Consider the following 18,700-nt stretch of genomic DNA (forward strand, 5'->3'; position numbering starts at 1 on the left):
CTGCACTTCAAAAAATATCACACACTTTGTCAAGTTTGATCTTCCCTACTCTTTGAAAATTAGGCTGTTAATCAGTACAAATATTTCTTTCTATCTGAGGATGCTGTAAAATGTAACAATTCTGTTAAAAATTATATTAAACAGCCTACTGTAGCCTGCTCCAATGATGATTTACCTTTTACTATTGAAACAAATCCTAATATAAAAATCAATGCTCACTATCTCAGAGTAATAGATGCTTTCAAGTTCCTTAAAGAATCCTGAAAAACACTTTTACCATATTGCCAGAAAAAGAAGCTTATGCAGCTACACAGGCTGTGAGGAAAAGGAAATATTTCAATTTGGTGACTGATCAAAGATCCATTTCCTTTGTGATTGACAGTGAAAACCTTGGGAAAATACAATAATGATAAAATCCATTGCTGACAAATCAAAATTTCTCCTCTCCCAAATGCTATAAATTATTTCAACAGTTATAAATTTAGAATGACTTTGTACTCCTCATTACATCTTGGTTTAGAAAGAGTGCTTCATTTTATAGAAGGTCCATAGAAGATACATAACCTACTCATTTTCTGTTAAAGAAGTTTAGCAAATGACTTCTACAGTCTAATAACTCAAATGTATACTTACATGCTATAATTGGTGAATTTTCTCATTTTCCACTCCCCCTATCCATTCTGTGACAAGTATTTCAACTGTAAGAAAGTGCTTCACTCATCACTTTTCTGTTTTTTTAATACTATCATTTATTCATTCAGGTAGTAGGGCCTCCTTCATTCTTACAGACTTGAAATGACTCCTAAATAGGTTTCTATAAGCTCTAAAATCCCTTTGAGAATCCATATGAAGCTGAGAAAGAGAGAGATGAAATAGTGATGATGAGGAGGTATCAGGAGGATCCTCAAGATGAGTAGGAGTGAATGAGAACAGTTGAACAAGGATTGTAGGTGAGTAGAGGTTCCAAGAGTGTATGGGACAAGTGAGGGAGAGTTAGAGCTGAGGAATGGGTGAGGGGACAAATATAATGAATGAACAATAGGAGTTGAGGGGTAATCAATGTTAAACATATGTTGGAGGGAAGGTAAGGAAGTGTAGGTGATGACTCTTGAGATTTGGTAGTGCTGAGGTGCAGATATTGGGAGTCGAGGGCAAGTGGGGAGAATGATCATCAATATATATATATATATATGTATGTATATAAGTAGCTTGCTTACAAACCACATGGTTCCGGGTTCAGTCCCACTGTGTGGCACCTTAGGCAAGTGTCTTCTACTATAGCCTCGGGCCGACCAAAGCCTTGTGAGTGGATTTGGTAGACGGAAACTGAAAGTCGCCCGTCATATATATATGTGTATATGTATATATATATATATATATATATATATATATATATATATGTTGTGTGTATGTTTGGGTCCCCCCCCCCAACATCTCTTGACAACTGATGCTGGTGTGTTTGCGTCCCCGTAGCTTAGCAGTTTAGCAAGAGAGACTGATAGAATAAGTCCTAGGCTTACAAAGAATAAGTCCTGGGGTCGATTTGCTCAACTAAAGGTGCTGCTCCAGCCTGACCACAGTCAGATGACTGAAACAAGTAAAAGAGTATATATATGAGTTGAAGAGGTAGATTAGGTGATGATTGACAGTATAGACTGGAATGAAGAGCAGCAGAATAGTAATAATGGTACAGTAAACAAGGTGAGAATGAGAGGAAGGGAAAAGAAAGGGCATGTGGTTGGGTGGGTTTCAAGAGTGTGAACAGAGAGAGAGAGAGATGTATAGAGTGGAAGTAGAGATAACTTGGCGGCACAGAAGGATGACCAGTGTGAAATGTGGGTGAGGAAGAACAGTATTAAGAACGAAGGAAGGATATCAAGTGAAATAGTCCTGAGTTGTGAGAAAGATTTAATCACAACACCAGAATACTGCAGTTAGGGGTCAGTGATTGAGAGTTGATGAGTGTCAGGGATGGCTTGAGGAAGGAATTGGATGAGGGGGCCCAGTTGTATCTTATTCAAAATTCAGATCACTAGTAGGACCCTTAGAACCTTCAGAGGTTAATCCAAATTATGCTTCTGTAAGGTTTATTAATGTCAGAAAAGGGCACATTTTCTACAGGACATCTAGGTCCTTGCAGCCATGTTGAATATCAAACTATGCCATTTAGAATATAAGCAGTAAATAGGTTATCTGTGATTTAAGAAAATGGTGAAATATACCATTGTCACCTCACTCCTGTTGGTTCATCTATGCCTATATTCAGTAGCCCAAGCCAAACTTTGGAGAAACCCCCAGAAATGTGCCATTTTGTTGATCAACAAAATTGTAAACCAGTTGAACACTCAAATTTGTAAAGTTTTTTTTTTTATATATATATATATATATAGAATGTAATTGTAATTTATTAGTTGCATAACTCTTTACTCTTTTACTTGTTTCAGTCATTTGACTGTGGCCATGCTGGAGCACCGCCTTTAATCGAGCAACTCGACCCCGGGACTTATTCTTTTGTAAGCCCAGTACTTATTCTATCAGTCTCTTTCGCCGAACCGCTAAGTAACGGGGACGTAAACACACCAGCATCGGTTGTCAAGCAATGCTAAGGGGGACAAACACAGACACACAAACACACACACGCATATATATATATATACATATATACGACGGGCTTCTTTCAGTTTCCTTCTACCAAATCCACTCACAAGGCTTTGGTCGGCCAGAGGCTATAGTAGAAGACACTTGCCCAAGGTGCCACGCAGTGGGACTGAACCCGGAACCATGTGGTTGGTAAACAAGCTACTTACCACACAGCCATTCCTGCGCATAAGATCACTTTCATAATTAATAACTGATGTGAATTTGTAAAATGAAGTGTCTAACACTAAAAAAGTTTAAAGAGAAACAAAAGGCATAACATTTCACTCAGTCTACTCAGTTGGTGATGATAAAGGTGTGGCTGTGTAATAAGAAATTTGCTTCCAACCACATGGTTTCGGGTTCAGTTCCACTGCATTGCACTTTGAGCAAGAGTCTTTCTTCTACTTGCTCAAAGTGCTCCTGGCTGACTAAATCCTTGTGTCACCATCATGCAAATGATGTCCTCCATTTTCAAATTCCCATGAAAACACCTAGTTATGGAGAAATATTACCTAAGTTGAAAACAGGTGAGTGTTGGTGATAGAAAGGACATCTGGCTGTAGAGAATGTACCAAAAAAAATAACGTTCTGTCTGACCCTTTCGAGCATGGAAAAGTGAACGTTAAAATGATGTCCCAGACATCAGAATATTTATTCTCAGAATGTTTATTGAGGCCTGAACTTTATTCCTTCTTAAACCTAAGCTGGAAACCATATAATGATAAACTTCCCAAAACTTAACTATAATTTCTTTCTTGTAACTTACACCCACTAAGAACAAGAATTATTTTGTAGAATCTTGGTTCCACCACATACCAGGTAGACATCCGACATTTGTATTACAAATACCAATTAACTTCTGGCACACAACTTTTCATTTACACTACTACTACTACTACTACTACTATTCTTATAATTTTTTTTTTATTTTAAACAATGGCACAGGAGTGGCTGTGTGGTAAGTAGCTTGCTAACCAACCACATGGTTCCGGGTTCGGTCCCACTGCGTGGCATCTTGGGCAAGTGTCTTCTACTATAGCCTCGGGCCAACCAATGCCTTGTGAGTGGATTTGGTAGACGGAAACTGAAAGAAGCCTGTTGTATATATGTATATATATATATGTGTGCGTGTGTGTGTGTGTTTGTGTGTCTGTGTTTGTCCCCCTAGCATTGCTTGACAACCGATGCTGGTGTGTTTACATCGCCGTCACTTAGCGGTTCGGTAAAAGAGACCAATAGAATAAGTACTGGGCTTACAAAGAATAAGTCCCGGGGTCGATTTGCTCGACTAAAAAGGCGGTGCTCCAGCATGGCCGCAGTCAAATGACTGAAACAAGTAAAGGTAAAGGTTAAAGGTCAATGAAAAAGACATTCATACTAACTTTATTTATTAAGAGTCATATCATCAATCTCTAACTTTTGATTACCTTTAAAAAAGTGGATCCAAAAAATTTTCAGGGCTGCCTTGACTGGCTTCCGTGCCGGTGGCACGTTAAAAGCACCAACCGATCGTGGCCGATGCCAGACTCCCCTGGCACCTGTGCCGGTGGCATGTAAAAAGCACCCACTACACTCGCGGAGTGGTTGGTGTTAGGAAGGGCATCCAGCTGTAGAAACACTGCCAGATCAAACTGGAGCCTTGTGCAGCCCCTGGCTTCCCAGACCCCGGTTGAACCGTCCAACCCGTGCTGGCACGGAAAACGGATGTTAAACGATGATGATGATGATGATGAGATGGTATCCCTCTGTTTTTCTGAAATCACAAAATAGCATTCCTATCAGAAATCAAAAGCTATAACCTCTTAAGCTGAATGTGTAACACTAGCATTGTTATGGAATCAATAAATAAAGACAACTTCATATTTTTTCATTGTTAAAAACAACAGTACATCCATTGACAGCTAATCAACTTTTAATGTTTTTAAATGAATGGACAGTAACAAACATTGGCTATTATATATTTGAATATTCTGAAGCATGTCCAAATATATATCTTATGTGAAGAATATGAAACTTCCTATATATGTTTGACAAATTATTGAACTAGTTACAGTGTTATTTGAATAATACATGTCAATTTCTCTAAACCTTGTTTCTTTAGATACTTGATAACCCCTTTTGATACCAGTCTACCTGACACTGATCCTGGTTTTATAATACAGACTTCCTGTTTTGAAGTAATCTAAAAAAAAAAACCTTCCATCAAATTTTCATGTTAATTCATGTTCCTAACTGCTGTTTAATAATGAAGTTATTTTACTAAATTATTATTTTCAAAATTAATTTAAACAAAGGCAGGCAGTATATTTCAATATAAATATGGTAACAAAAGGGTGAATTACTTATAGATTACAGCAACAGTTAACTAAGTATATAGGCGCAGGAGTGGCTGTGTGGTAAGTAGCTTGCGAACCAACCACATGGTTCCAGGTTCAGTCCCACTGCGTGGCATCTTGGGCAGGTGTCTTCTACTATTGCCTCGGGCCAACCAAAGCCTTGTGAGTGGATTTGGTAGACGGAGACTGAAAGAAGCCCGTCGTATATATGTATATATATATGTATGTGTGTGTGTTTGTGTGTCCGTGTTTGTCCCTCTAGCATTGCTTGACAACCGATGCTGGTGTGTTTACGTCCCCGTTACTTAGCGGTTCGGCAAAAGAGACCGATAGAATAAGTACTGGGCTTACAAAGAATAAGTCCCGGGGTCGAGTTGCTCGACTAAAGGCGGTGCTCCAGCATGGCCGCAGTCAAATGACTGAAACAAGTAAAAGAGAGTAAAGAGTAAGTCGTTTAATATTTTTTATATCTTTATAGATGACCTACAAAATTGTTTTCCACATTCAAAAATAACATATGCTGATGATGTTAAACTGTTTACTCAGTTTCAAGTTATGTTGAAACTTTAACCCTTTTTAGTTACCATATTTCCATTTGAAATACACAGCCTTTGTTTCAATAAATTGTGAAAATAAAGAATTTGGTAAAATCATCTTGCCATTATTCAGCTGGTATTTGGGAAAAAATTGATATGAAATTTTGCTAAGGCAGCAAGTTGGCAGAATTGTTATCTGGCTAGGCAAAATGCTTTGCAGCATTTCAACCATCTTTACATTCTGAGTTCAAATGCTACTAAGGATGACCATGCTTTTCATCCTTTTTGGGTTTGATAAAAATAAGTACCAGCTGAGTACTGAGGTCTATGTAATTAACTTACCTCCTCCCCTGTAACTGCTGGCCTTGTGCCAAAATTTGAAACCAGCATGAAATTTTGATGGAAGGTTTAAAACTTAAGTCTGTATCATAGAACCAGAGTGGTCTCAGGTAGGTTGTTATCAAAAGGGCTAATATTTGATTTACAGAATACTTTTGAATGATCCAAGAGGATACAACCAAAAATTGAAAAGTGTTCTGTAATGCTTTTAGGTCACAGTAATTAGTGATATTATAATTAAAAATATTAATTGATTTTCTTTTTGTAGTTGTTGGAAAATTTGTAGATTTTGGTATTCACAAATAATCTTTTGATGGTGCCACATAAAAAAGCACTCGTGCCAGACCCACATATAGGGCTCTTGTGCCAGTCCCCGCGTAAAAGCACCTGTGCCCATGGCACATTAAAAGCACCCCACGCACACTGTAAAGTGGTTGACATTAAGAAGGGCATCCAGCTGTGGAAACCAAGCAAGATAAGACTGGAACCTGGTGCAGCTCCCAAGCTTGCCAGCTCTGGTCAAATCATCCCACCCATGCCGGCATGGAAAACAGATGTGAAAGGATAATGATGATGATGTCTGTGTGTTGTCTTACAATTGTTAATATTTCATTTGGTCCTGAAAAACTTTAATTGCTTATTTACTTTCTTCTACATAATTCAACAAATTCTAGAATTATATATTTCTTTACTACCCACAAGGGGCTAAACATAGAGGGGACAAACAAGGACAAAGAAACGGATTAAGTCGATTACACCGACCCCAGTGCATAACTGGTACTTGATTTATCGACCCCGAAAGGATGAAAGGCAAAGTCGACCTCGATGGAACTTGAACTCAGAACGCAGCGGCGGACGAAATATGGCTACGCATTTCACCTGGCGTGCTAACGATTCTGCCAGCTCGCCGCCTTATACTTCTAGAATTATAGTTTCAGTTTGAACTTTCATTGGAGTGTGGATTTTCCTTCTATATTTGGCTTCAGTTCCTAGTGAAGTCAATTTTGCTTTGAGTCTCCCCACGGAGACAATAATTTAAACTCAGGTTGCTGTTATTGTCTTACCTTGAGTCAGTCATTATTGAGCAAATCAATTGTCAAAGGCATTCTGGTATGACCAATGGCTAATGTGTTCTTTTTTTTGTTTCATTTTTTTAAAATGATAGCATGTGATTTGTGGATGATTTGGCTGCTAATGCTAGTAAGCCAAGCAGATGCAAGGTGGCTCTCTCTTTAATGTGATAAAGAAAGGTCAATTTAATTAACTGTACTCTTCCCCACTCCATAAGATTGGTCTTTATCTTGCAAAGTGTTTTATACACAATATGCTATCATTTTAGACTCACACCCTGTATATCATTCTACATGTCCATGCTAGCATGGAACACGGACGTTAAATGTTGATAATAATGAGATATATATATTTATGTACATACATATGTATAATTATACATACAAACATATATATGTTCTTTTACTGATTTCAGTCATTTGACTGCAGCCATGCTGGAGCACCACCTTAAAGGGTTTTTTAGTCAAACAAATCGGCCACAGGACTTATTCTTTGTAAGCCTAGTACTTGCTCTATCAGTCTCTTTTGCCGAAACTCTAAGTTACAGGGACGGAAACACACCAACATTGGTTGTCAAGTGATGGGTGGGAGGCAAACAAAGACACAGACATAAATATATACTTATATATAAGGTATGAGATAAGAATTTATGGAAAAGTATTCCATAGAAACTCAACAGTTGAAGATGGTGAAGAGAAGATGTTAAAATTTAAAAAAAAAGAATTTTAATACATGCATACAGGTGCAGGAGTGGCTGTGTGGTAAGTAGCTTGCTAACCAACCACATGGTTCCGGGTTCAGTCCCACTGCGTGGCATCTTGGGCAAGTGTCTTCTGCTATAGCCCCGGGCCGACCAATGCCTTGTGAGGGGATTTGGTAGACGGAAACTGAAAGAAGCCTGTCGTATATGTGTATATATATATATATGTGTGTGTGTGTGGTGTGTGTGTGTGTGTTTGTGTTTGTCCCCCTAGCATTGCTTGACAACCGATGCTGGTGTGTTTACGTCCCCGTCACTTAGCAGTTCGGCAAAAGAGACCGATAGAATAAGTACTGGGCTTACAAAGAATAAGTCCCGGGGTCGATTTGCTCGATTAAAGGCGGTGCTCCAGCATGGCCGCAGTCAAATGACTGAAACAAGTAAAAGAGTAAAAGCGAGAGTATACAATCGTTTCAAATAGCAATATTAACATGTAAATAGCATGGTAAAATAATTAGAAATTAATTAAATTAAATTAAATTAATTACATATTACTGTTCTCCTCAGTGCAGAAAAAAGAATGCATCAAAAAATTATTATCATTACAGAAGCATGTGAAGGCGCATGGCTCAGTGGTTGGAGTGTCAAGCTTATGATCGTGAGATTGTGAGTTTGATTCCTTGACCAGGCTGCATGTTGTGTTCTTGAGCAAGACGCTTTATTTCACGTTGCTCCAGTTCACTCAGCTGTAGAAATGAGTTACGACATCACTGGTGCCAAGCTGTATCGGCCCCTTTGCCTCTCCCTTGGTATGGAGAAGGGAGGTTGGAATGCATGGGTGATTGTTGGCCTTCCACAAACAACCTTGCCCGGACTTGTGCCTCAGAGGGTAACTTTCTAGGTGCAATCCCATGGTCATTCATGACCGAAGGGGGTCTCAGATATATATATATATCATCATCATCATCATCATCATCATCAATTAACGTCCGCTTTCCATGCTAGCATGGGTTGGACGGTTCAACTGGGGTCTGGGGAGCCCGAAAGCTGCACTAGTCCAGTCAGATCTGGCAGTGTTTCTACAGCTGGATGCCCTTCCTAACGCCAACCACTCCGAGAGTGTAGTGGGTGATTTTATGTGCCACCGACACAGGTGCCAGACGAGGCTGGCAAACGGCCACGCTCGGATGGTGTTTTTTATGTGCCACCGACACAGGTGCCAGACGAGGCTGGCAGACGGCCACGCTCGGATGGTGTTTTTTATGTGCCACCGACACAGGTGCCAGACGAGGCTGGCAGACGGCCACGCTCGGATGGTGTTTTATGTGCCACCGACACAGGTGCCAGACGAGGCTGGCAGACGGCCACGCTCGGATGGTGTTTTTATGAGGCTGGCAAACGGCCACGATCGGATGGTGCTGTTACGTGCCCACAGCACGGAGGCCAGTCGATGCGGTACTGGCTACGGCCACGTTCGGATGGTTTTCTTGTGTGCCACAGGCACTGGTACCACAAAGATACAAATTCCATTGATGTTCATCTATTTTGATTGATTTTCACTTGCCTCAGCAGGTCTTCACAAGTGTCACAAGAAGGAAGGTATGCACAGGTGGATCGACTACGTCCCAGGTAGGGGCCACGGGATATGGCCTGACTAGTCCTGCCGGGTCCTCTCATGCACAGCACACTTCCATAGGACTCGGTCTTCAGTCATTTCCTTGGTGAGACCTAAAGTTCGAAGGTCGTGCTTCACCACCTCGTCCCAGGTTTTCCTGGGTCTACCTCTTCCACAGGTTCCCTCAACTGCTAGGGTGTAGCACTTTTGCACACAACTATCTTCAGCCATTCTCGTCACATGACCATACCAGCGCAGCCGTCTCTCTTGCACACCACAACTGACACTATATATATATATATATATATATATATATATATATATACCGGAGTAAACACATAAATGTGAAACAAGGTGGAAAAAAGAGTACTCAAATACCAGTGGTAGAGTAATATGCTTTATTTAAAGCAGCAGAAAATTCAACAAAACCTGTTACTCTGAGTTTCCCGTTGCCGTTCATCGGACAGTTTTTGCTGAACGGCAACGGGAACTCAGAGTAACAGGTTTTGTTGAATTTTCTGCTGTTTTAAATAAAGTATATATATATTCGTTTACTTTTTAACTTGTTTCAGTCTCCAGACTGCAATCATGCAAGGGCATCGCTGCAAAGAATTTTAGCCAAACAAATCAACTCCAGTACTCCTTTTTCTTTCTTGTAATTTTGGTACTTATTCCATCAGTCATTTTTTCCAAACTAAGTTACAGGGACATAAACACACTAACACCAGTTGTTAAACAGTGGTGAGGAACAAACACAAAGACACACACACACACAACAGGTTTCTTTCCGTTTCTCTGTATCAAACCCATTCACATGGGGTCGATCAACTTGAGGCTATAGTTGAAGACACTTGCCCAAGATGCCACAAAATGGAACTGAACCGAGAACCATGTGGTTGGAAAGTAAGCTTCTTCCCATACAGCCATGCCTGCACCTATGTATATATATATATATATATATATATATACTGTAAATGAATTCATATGAAAACAAAAATAGAGTAATCAATATGAGTACAAAGAGAAAACTCAATAATATATATTGGTATAGTCCGTTTATTGATTAACAGATTGTACTATCATAATAGTTTCATAAATGAGTTTAGCAAAGGAATAAAAAGGTTAGATGAAAAGTTAAAGAGAGAGAGAGAGAGTGTGTAACATAAACGCCCCACTCAATTTTCAGTCTGGAGTGATAAGTGTTGTTTTTATATATATCTTTATATATAAACGTCAAGTTGTGTGTCTGTCTCCTACGATTTAGATTCCTAACTACTCCCACATTTTGCGGTGCAGTTTAACCAAAACCGGGTATCTGATAGTCGTGATTCATATCGAGCCCTTCTGGGTATTAGCGCGCGTCTACGATGACTCATTTTTTTCCATTTTAATGCATTTTTTTACTATTATATAAGGGAAGTAACTCTCTAAAAATGTCTATGATGAGTCAACGATTTAAAAAAATTTACCATCATTTTTTTCCATTTTAATGCATTTTTTTCGCTATTATATAAGGGAAGTAACTCTCTAAAAATGTCTACGATGAGTCAACGATTTAAAAAAAAATTTACTATCATTTTTTTTCCATTTTTAATGCATTTTTTTGCTATTTTTTGGCTATAACTCTCTAAAAATGCTTTTATAGTTATTTCCCTTACAAACCCGAGCAACGCTGGGCGATACTGCTAGTGGTCTAATAAAAATGAATGATTGACAATACAGGCATCAAATCATTTGTTGAAAACTCTAGTTTCCGGTTTCATGCTGACAATTCAATTATTTGTATTCCACTTCTGCTGGTGTTGCTTAGTTTTTCTGTCATTCATCTCCATTAGCATGCATATAAGTATATGTGTGTTTGAATGTACCCTTCAATCATCAGGCGATATGCTGTGCTTGAGAAGATGTGTTGAGTCAAGTGAAATTGTAGTTGTGGCCAATGCCAGTGCCGCCTGACTGGCACCTGTGCTGGTGGCACATAAAAGGCACCATTTGAGCATGGCCAATGCCAGTGCTGGTGGCATATAAAAAGCACCCACTACACTCTCAAAGTGGTTGGTGTTAGGAAGGGCATCCAGCTGTAGAAACCTAAGCAGATCAGATTGGAGCCTGGTGCAGCCTCCTGGGTTACCAGTCCTCACTCAAGCTGTCCAACCTATTCCAGTATGGAGAGCAGACATTAAATAATAATGTTGATGATGATAAATATGTACACCAATTCAAACAATATATATATGAAGCTTGCTTTCCAACCACATGGATCCAGGTTCAGTCCCACTGCATGGCACCTTGGGCAAGTGTCTTCTATAACCTCAGGCCAACCCAAGTCTTGTGAGACAGAAACTGAAAGAAGCCCGTTGTATGTGTGTGTATGTGTATATGTATTTGTTATTTGCATCTGTGTTTGTCTCCCTACCATCGCTTGACAACCAATGTTGGTGTGTTTATGTCCCCATCACTTAGAAGTTCGGCAAAAAAAGAATGATAGAATAAGTACTAGGCTTACAAAGAACAAGTCCTGGGGTCAATTTGTTCGACTAAAGGTGGCCTTCCAGCATGGCTGCAGTCAAATGACTGAAACAAGTAAAAGAATAAAAGAATATTATATATATATATATATAATATATATATATATAGCCGAAATTGCGAGGATGATCCAGTTCTTGTATCAAATCCACGTCCGTGTTTTTTGTATCATCTTCTAAATGTTTTGTGTTCTTGTCCCAGTTTGTATTTTTTTACATATGTATATATATATATACACCCGCACAAATGCGCATTTTGTGATGTACTTTAATATATGACACATTACCATAGGAATTAGAGCTCAATATTCAAACTGTGTTTAAACTCGCACATTTCAATAATGCATGCTGAACAGTGTATAAAAAAGTTGTATATATTTGGATTTAGGCTATAACTTAGAAGTAGTGCTTTATAAAGTCCTTCATTATAATCAAATCAATGATCTTTTTTTATTCTCCAAAAATTATAATTTTCGTACTACTATTGAAAATCCATAAAACTCCTCTTTGATCTCTTGGTCAGGTCATGTGATACTTTGAGCCCTCATGAGAAACCTAGTGTATGTACCATCAAAGTAATCCTACCACATAGTACAGTTTAGGTTCATAGATAAGGATGCTCTCTACACGTGTCCTGAAGAAGGCCAACCTTATTCACTTTGAAATACATGAAATACAGATGTTTTGAAGCTTATTCCATGCACTCCAGGCTTGTTCTTTGCATGTTAAAGATCTGCTTCAGAGTTTGTGTCCAGAGCATAAACATCAGCAAAAGAGGAGCTCCCTTAGTTATCCTGGTTTTAGTCTTAGCTTTCATGTGACTGATCGTAAAAAGACCACCATCATGTCTGTCTCTGATCTGGATGCAGATGTATCATGGGAGAACATATTGCGAAGCACTCCACTAAACATCAAGCTGAAGAACGTGGGTACTAGGACACATCCCTGTTTCACATTATTGGTCACAGTGAAAGGTGCTGAGAATTTTCCATCATTCAAGACATGAACTTGCATGCAATCGTGGAACTGATGTGTCCTGTTAATGAACTCGTTTGGGTAATTAAGTTTCTTCATTAGTTTCCACAGGCCTTGTCTGCTTACAGTACCAAAGGCCTTAGTTAGGTCAATGAATACAGTGTAGAAGTCTTGATTTTTTTCCAGACATTTTCCTTGCAACTGTCTTGCAGCAAAAATTATGTCCATGGTCCTGTGAAATTTTTGGAAACCACACTTACTCTCAGGAAGAGGCCCGGACTCAAGATATATGAGCCAATTAAGCATAATCTATTCTAGGATTTTTTCTGTGAATGGCATGAGTGATATGCCACTATGATTGTTACACTGTTGGTTGCTTCCTTTTCTTTTATAGAGATGTACAATGCAGACATCTTTGAATTCTTATGGAATTAGTTTATGCTCCTACATTTTAGTAAACAGGGTGAGTAGTATTCTCGTAATCTTGGAGTGGTTGGCGTTAGGAAGAGCATCCAGCTGTAGAAACTCTGCTAGATCAGATTGCAGCCTGGTGTAGCCATCTGGTTCACCAATCCTCAGTCAAATCGTCCAAGCCATGCCAGCATGGAAAGCGGACATTAAACAATGATGCGATGATGATGATATATTTTATGTCCACTGGGCATATAGACCTCAGCAGAAACTGCACCAGGCCTGGGAGCTTTACTGTTGGCTTGAGTCACTCAATTGATAGTCAGTGGGCAGCTGTGGTAGCTGGTTTATTGCCTCAACATTTATAAGAAAGGGGTGATTTAAGACAGTGTCAAAGTGTTCTGCCAATTGTTTTCCTATAAGCAATACTTCATCTGCCAAGCAATAACCAAATACCCTGAACTGCCTAGTGTATGAGTTTGTTACCGACAGCTTCCAGCTTTCCAGTTCCAGGTTTGCTGTCATTGCCACACCCTCATCACCACAAGACTTTCGCAGAGACCCCCCCCCCCTAAAAAAAAATTAAACCAGTACTGACTTGCACAGCAACTGCTACCACCTCTTCCTGTTCTTCTGGTATCCAGTGGCAAGTCAGAAGACAACTGAGAAGTGCTAGATGAAAGAGCTGCCAGAGTGAGACATAACTGTCCTACTGCCTGTAGGGGCTCAATTCCTGATTTTCTTTTAGGGTTGATTCCCTTAGCCTATGCTTAAAGTAGTGCAACCTGCTAGGTAGCAAATGGATTTACTTGTCCTGAAGCTTTTTAAAATGAAGCAAGATCTTCAGCTTGTTATAACTTTGGTCTCACAATCAGTCTCAAAAAGACTGAGGCCATGCAGCAGCACCACTCCTGACAATCAACAAGTATCTCTCTCTCCAGGCTGTAAAGATATTCACCTACCTTGGAAGTACACAGTCAAGGAGTGTTCACATTGATGATGAAGTGAATGCAAAGATAGCAAAAGTCAGCGCTGCCTTTAGATGTCTTCATCACAAGCTTTAGAAAAGATGCAGCTTGACTGTAAAAGCAAAAATGATGACTACACTACTCTATGGCTGTAAGACCTGAACTGTTTATCAAAGACATGCCAAAAAACTTAACCACTTCCACCTAACAATGCCTGCCAAAAATTCTTAACATCAAGTGGCAGGATAAAATTCCCAATACAACTGTGCTTGAGAGAGTTAATTATGTCAAGCATGTATGTTTTCCTGCGGAAATTCCAGCTACAGTGGAGTGGGCATGTAGCACATATGCTCAATTCCTTACTCCCTAAACAGATCTCCTTTGACTGGTGTGCAAGAACGCATCATTACTTTGATCCTTGTTACTTCACGTGCTTAACCATTTTGTTACCATGTTTCTGAGGAAATCCACTACTTTTGTTACAATTAATTCTGAAAATAATGAAGAATTTTGAATATAACTTTGTCTCTATAAAACTGATGTTTAAAACATAAATTAATATGAAATATTGATGGAAGGTTTTAAATTAGATCACTTTAAAGCAAAAAGTTTGTATTGTGGAACTAGGGGCAGTCTCAGGCAGATTGGCATCAAAAGTTGAATATATGTACATATGTATGTATGTGTGTGTGTAGATATCATCATCATCATCGTTTAGCGTCCGCTTTCCATGCTAGCATGGGTTGGACGGTTCAACTGGGGTCTGGGAAGCCAGAAGGCTGCACCAGGCCCAGTTTGATCTGGCAATGTTTCTATGGCTGGATGCCCTTCCTAACGCCAACCACTCCGTGAGTGTAGTGGGTGCTTTTTACGTGCCACCGGCACAGGTGCCAGACGAGTCTGGCAAACGGCCACCATCGGATGGTGCTTTTTACGTGCCACTGGCACGGGGGCCAGGCGAGGCTGGCAACGGCCACGAACGGATGGTGCTTTTTACGTGCCACCGGCACGAGGCCAGTCGGGGCGGTGCTGGCAACGGACACGAACAGATGGTGCTTTTTACGTGCCACCGGCACAAGGCCAGTGGCACATATGTTTACATAATTACATACAGTGTTTCATAATGATGGGACATATTTTGAATGTAAGTAACTAAGACTGTAACTGGCATATATGCATGTGGCTATTGGTGTAGACAAGGCCCTGGTTTAGAGTTTCACTTCTCGACTACATGATTTCAGGTTCAGTTCCACTGTGTGGCGCTATTGGGCCTAGGGCCAACCAAAGCCTCATGAGTGGATTTTGTCAACAGAAACTAAAAGAAGCTCATTGTGTATATTTGTGTGACAGTTTGTATTTCCCACAGATTCACTGGTTTGTAAACAATGGCTTCTTGACAGTGTTGTTTACTTGCAATTCAACAAGGAAATCTGTTTGGACTTCTTCACATATTCTGTGATCTTTGTAGACAAAGGGCTCATTCATACTGTGACATTTGTTTCCACTTCTGGGCTGTTTGTTGATTGATAGAACAGGAAGTTATTATCCCACAAGTGCAGTTGGCAACAGAAAGGTGTTCAGCCATAGAAAACTCTACCTTAACATACTTTTGTCTGACTCATTCAAGAATGGACAAGTAGATGTTAAAACGATGATGTTAATGTATGTATTTGTCACCACCACCTCCTCCTTGAACTTCTCCTATTTCCTTCATTTTACCCCCAAATTGATATTCACCATGTTTCCACCCAAGCGTCCCATTCACTCCATCCACTGCTATCTGTCGTACTCTTTTTACACCCTTGAGAACCTACCTATCTTGGTACCCTATTCTCTTTTTTATATTCACCTTGTACTTTGAGGGCACACTCTCACTTTCTCTCTTTTCAAATGAGGAAGCTATGCAAGATACCTATTTCAGTACCCCTATCATACACCTGGTATAAAGCCATGTTCCTCAGTACTACTTGCAAGGTACTTAGTGACCTCAATAGTTCTAGTGCCATGGAAAAAAGCACTGAATACACTCTGTAAGGTGGTTGCCATTTAAAAAGGTAACCAGTTGTAGAAACCATGCCAGATCAGATATTAGTACTTGGTTTAGTCCTCTGGATCATCAGTTGTTGTCTAACCATTCAAACAGCGATAACATGACATGTGTGTGTGTGTGTATATATATATATATATATATATATATATATATATATATATATATATATACACACACATACACACACACACACATACAGACAGTCAGACTGTAGATATAAAGAGAGAAAACAATACAAGACATGAGAGATTATTTCAGAGATATTTAGTACATCATCTTACGTACATTCCATTAACATAATGTAATTATTAGCTATGTAATGCATATTACACAACCAAGACTTATTGTCAAATTACCAGAGACATGTATCTTTTATATGTAACATTAGGGGACTACAAAGACTGACAATTCTTCAGTGCTGAGATGGCTAGCAACTATACTAGATTGACTTTGGAAAATACTTTATATCTGAAATCAGATGGGGGTGGTAATTAACATACAGCAGGGGAAGTCAGGCAGGAAATAAAATGTTGGCAGAAAGGTTGTTAGTATAGACATATCTCGTCATCTTCTGATTACCAGTCTTATCAGTTTTTTTTTCTTTGAAGTTCCTCAAGTTTAGACAATCATAAAACTTAGCAACAGCTATATATATTGTTTGTCAACTGTATATCATACATACATTTGTCTCTGCAAAAACAAATGTATACTTATAATGCACACACACACACACACAGGTGTAAAGATAACACACATATGTGTATTTAGAGAGACTTAGAAATGTTAATATTTATATATATTCCGCTACCTAGGAGACCAAGTCAGTAGCGGGGGTGGGTGTGCTGAAAGTGTAACTGCTAGAGTAAGAATAGCCTGGGCAAAGTTTAGAGAGCTCTTACCCCTGCTGGTGACAAAAGGCCTCTCGCTCAGAGTAAAAGGCAGACTGTATGATGCATGTGTACGTACAGCCATGCTACATGGTAGTGAAACAAGGGCCGTGACTGCTGAGGAATGCGTAAGCTCGCAAGAAATGAAGCCAGTATGCTCCGATGGATGTGTAATGTCAGTGTTCATAATCATCAGAGTGTAAGTTCCTTGAGAGAAAAGCTGAACCTAAGAAGCGTCAGTTGTGGCGTGCAAGAGAGACGGCTGCGCTGGTATGGTCATGTGACAAGAAAGGCTGAAGATAGTTGTGTGCAAAAGTGCTAACCTAGCAGTGGAGGGAACCTGTGGAAGAGGTAGACCCAGGAAAACCTGGGACGAGTGGTGAAGCACGACCTTCGAACTTTAGGTCTCACTAAGGAAATGTCTAGAGACCGAGACCTATGGAAGTATGCTGTGCATGAGAAGACCCGGCAAGACTAGTCAGGCATAACCCGTGGCCCCGACCTGGGACGTAGTCAGTCCTGTGCATACCTCCTTCTTGTGACACTTATGAAGACCTGTTGAGGCAAGTGAAAATCAAATCAAATCAAATCAAAAACAATCAAAATAGATGAACATCTGGAATTGTATTCTTTGTGGTACCAGGCCGGTGGCACACAAGAAAACCACCCAAACGTGCCGTAACCTACCGCATCGACTGGCCTCCGTGCTGTGGGCACAACAAACACCATCCGATCGTGGCCGTGCGCCAGCCTCATCTGGCACCTGTGCCGGTGCACATAAAGACACCATCCGAAGACCCGGCGACGTAGTCAGTCCACCTGTGCATACCTTCCCTCTTATGACACTTGTGAAGACCTGTTGAGGCAAGTGTGTGACACTTGTGAAGACCTGTTGAGGCAGAGGCAAGTGTGTGACACTTGTGGAGACCCGTTGAGGCAAGTGTGTGACCCTTGTGAAGACCTGTTGAGGCAAGTGAAAATCAAACCAAATCAAAATAGATGAATATCAATGGAATTTGTATCTTTGTGGTTCCAGTACCGGTGGCACACAAGAAAACCATCCGAACGTGGCGTAGCTGGTACCGCATCGACTGGCCTCCGTGCTGTGGGCACAACAAACACCATCTGATCGTGGCCGTTCGCCAGCCTCACCTGGCACCTGTGTCGGTGGCACATAAAAACACCATCCAAGACCCGGCGACGTAGTCAGTCCACCTGTGCATACCTTCCCTCTTAGGACACTTGTGAAGACCTGTTGAGGCAGAGGCAGTGTGTGACACTTGTGAAGACCTGTTGAGGCAGAGGCAAGTGTGTGACACTTGTGGAGACCTGTTGAGGCAAGTGTGTTGACACGCGTGACACTTGTGAAGACCTGTTGAGGCAAGTGAAAATCAAAACAAATCAAAATAGATGAACATCAATGGAATTTGTATCTTGTGGTTCCAGTACCGGTGGCACACAAGAAAACCATCCGATCGTGGCCGTTCGCCAGCCACATCTGGCACCTGTGTCGGTGGCACATAAAGACACCATCCGAAGACCCGGCGACGTAGACAGTCCACCTGTGCATACCTTCCTTCTTGTGACACTTGTGAAGACCTGTTGAGGCAAGTGAAATCAATCAAATCAAAACAAATCAAAATAGAT

General features: G+C 40.3%; 1 protein-coding gene across 7 annotated transcripts in view; it reads left to right on the forward strand.

Moving 5' to 3' along the window:
* Positions 1 to 18,700, forward strand: part of LOC115211112 (cAMP-regulated phosphoprotein 21) — a 242,178-nt gene that overhangs the window by 101,715 nt on the left and 121,763 nt on the right. The window lies entirely within an intron of this gene.

The sequence above is a fragment of the Octopus sinensis genome, linkage group LG4, assembly GCF_006345805.1.
Source record: "Octopus sinensis linkage group LG4, ASM634580v1, whole genome shotgun sequence".
Classification (NCBI taxonomy): domain Eukaryota; kingdom Metazoa; phylum Mollusca; class Cephalopoda; order Octopoda; family Octopodidae; genus Octopus; species Octopus sinensis.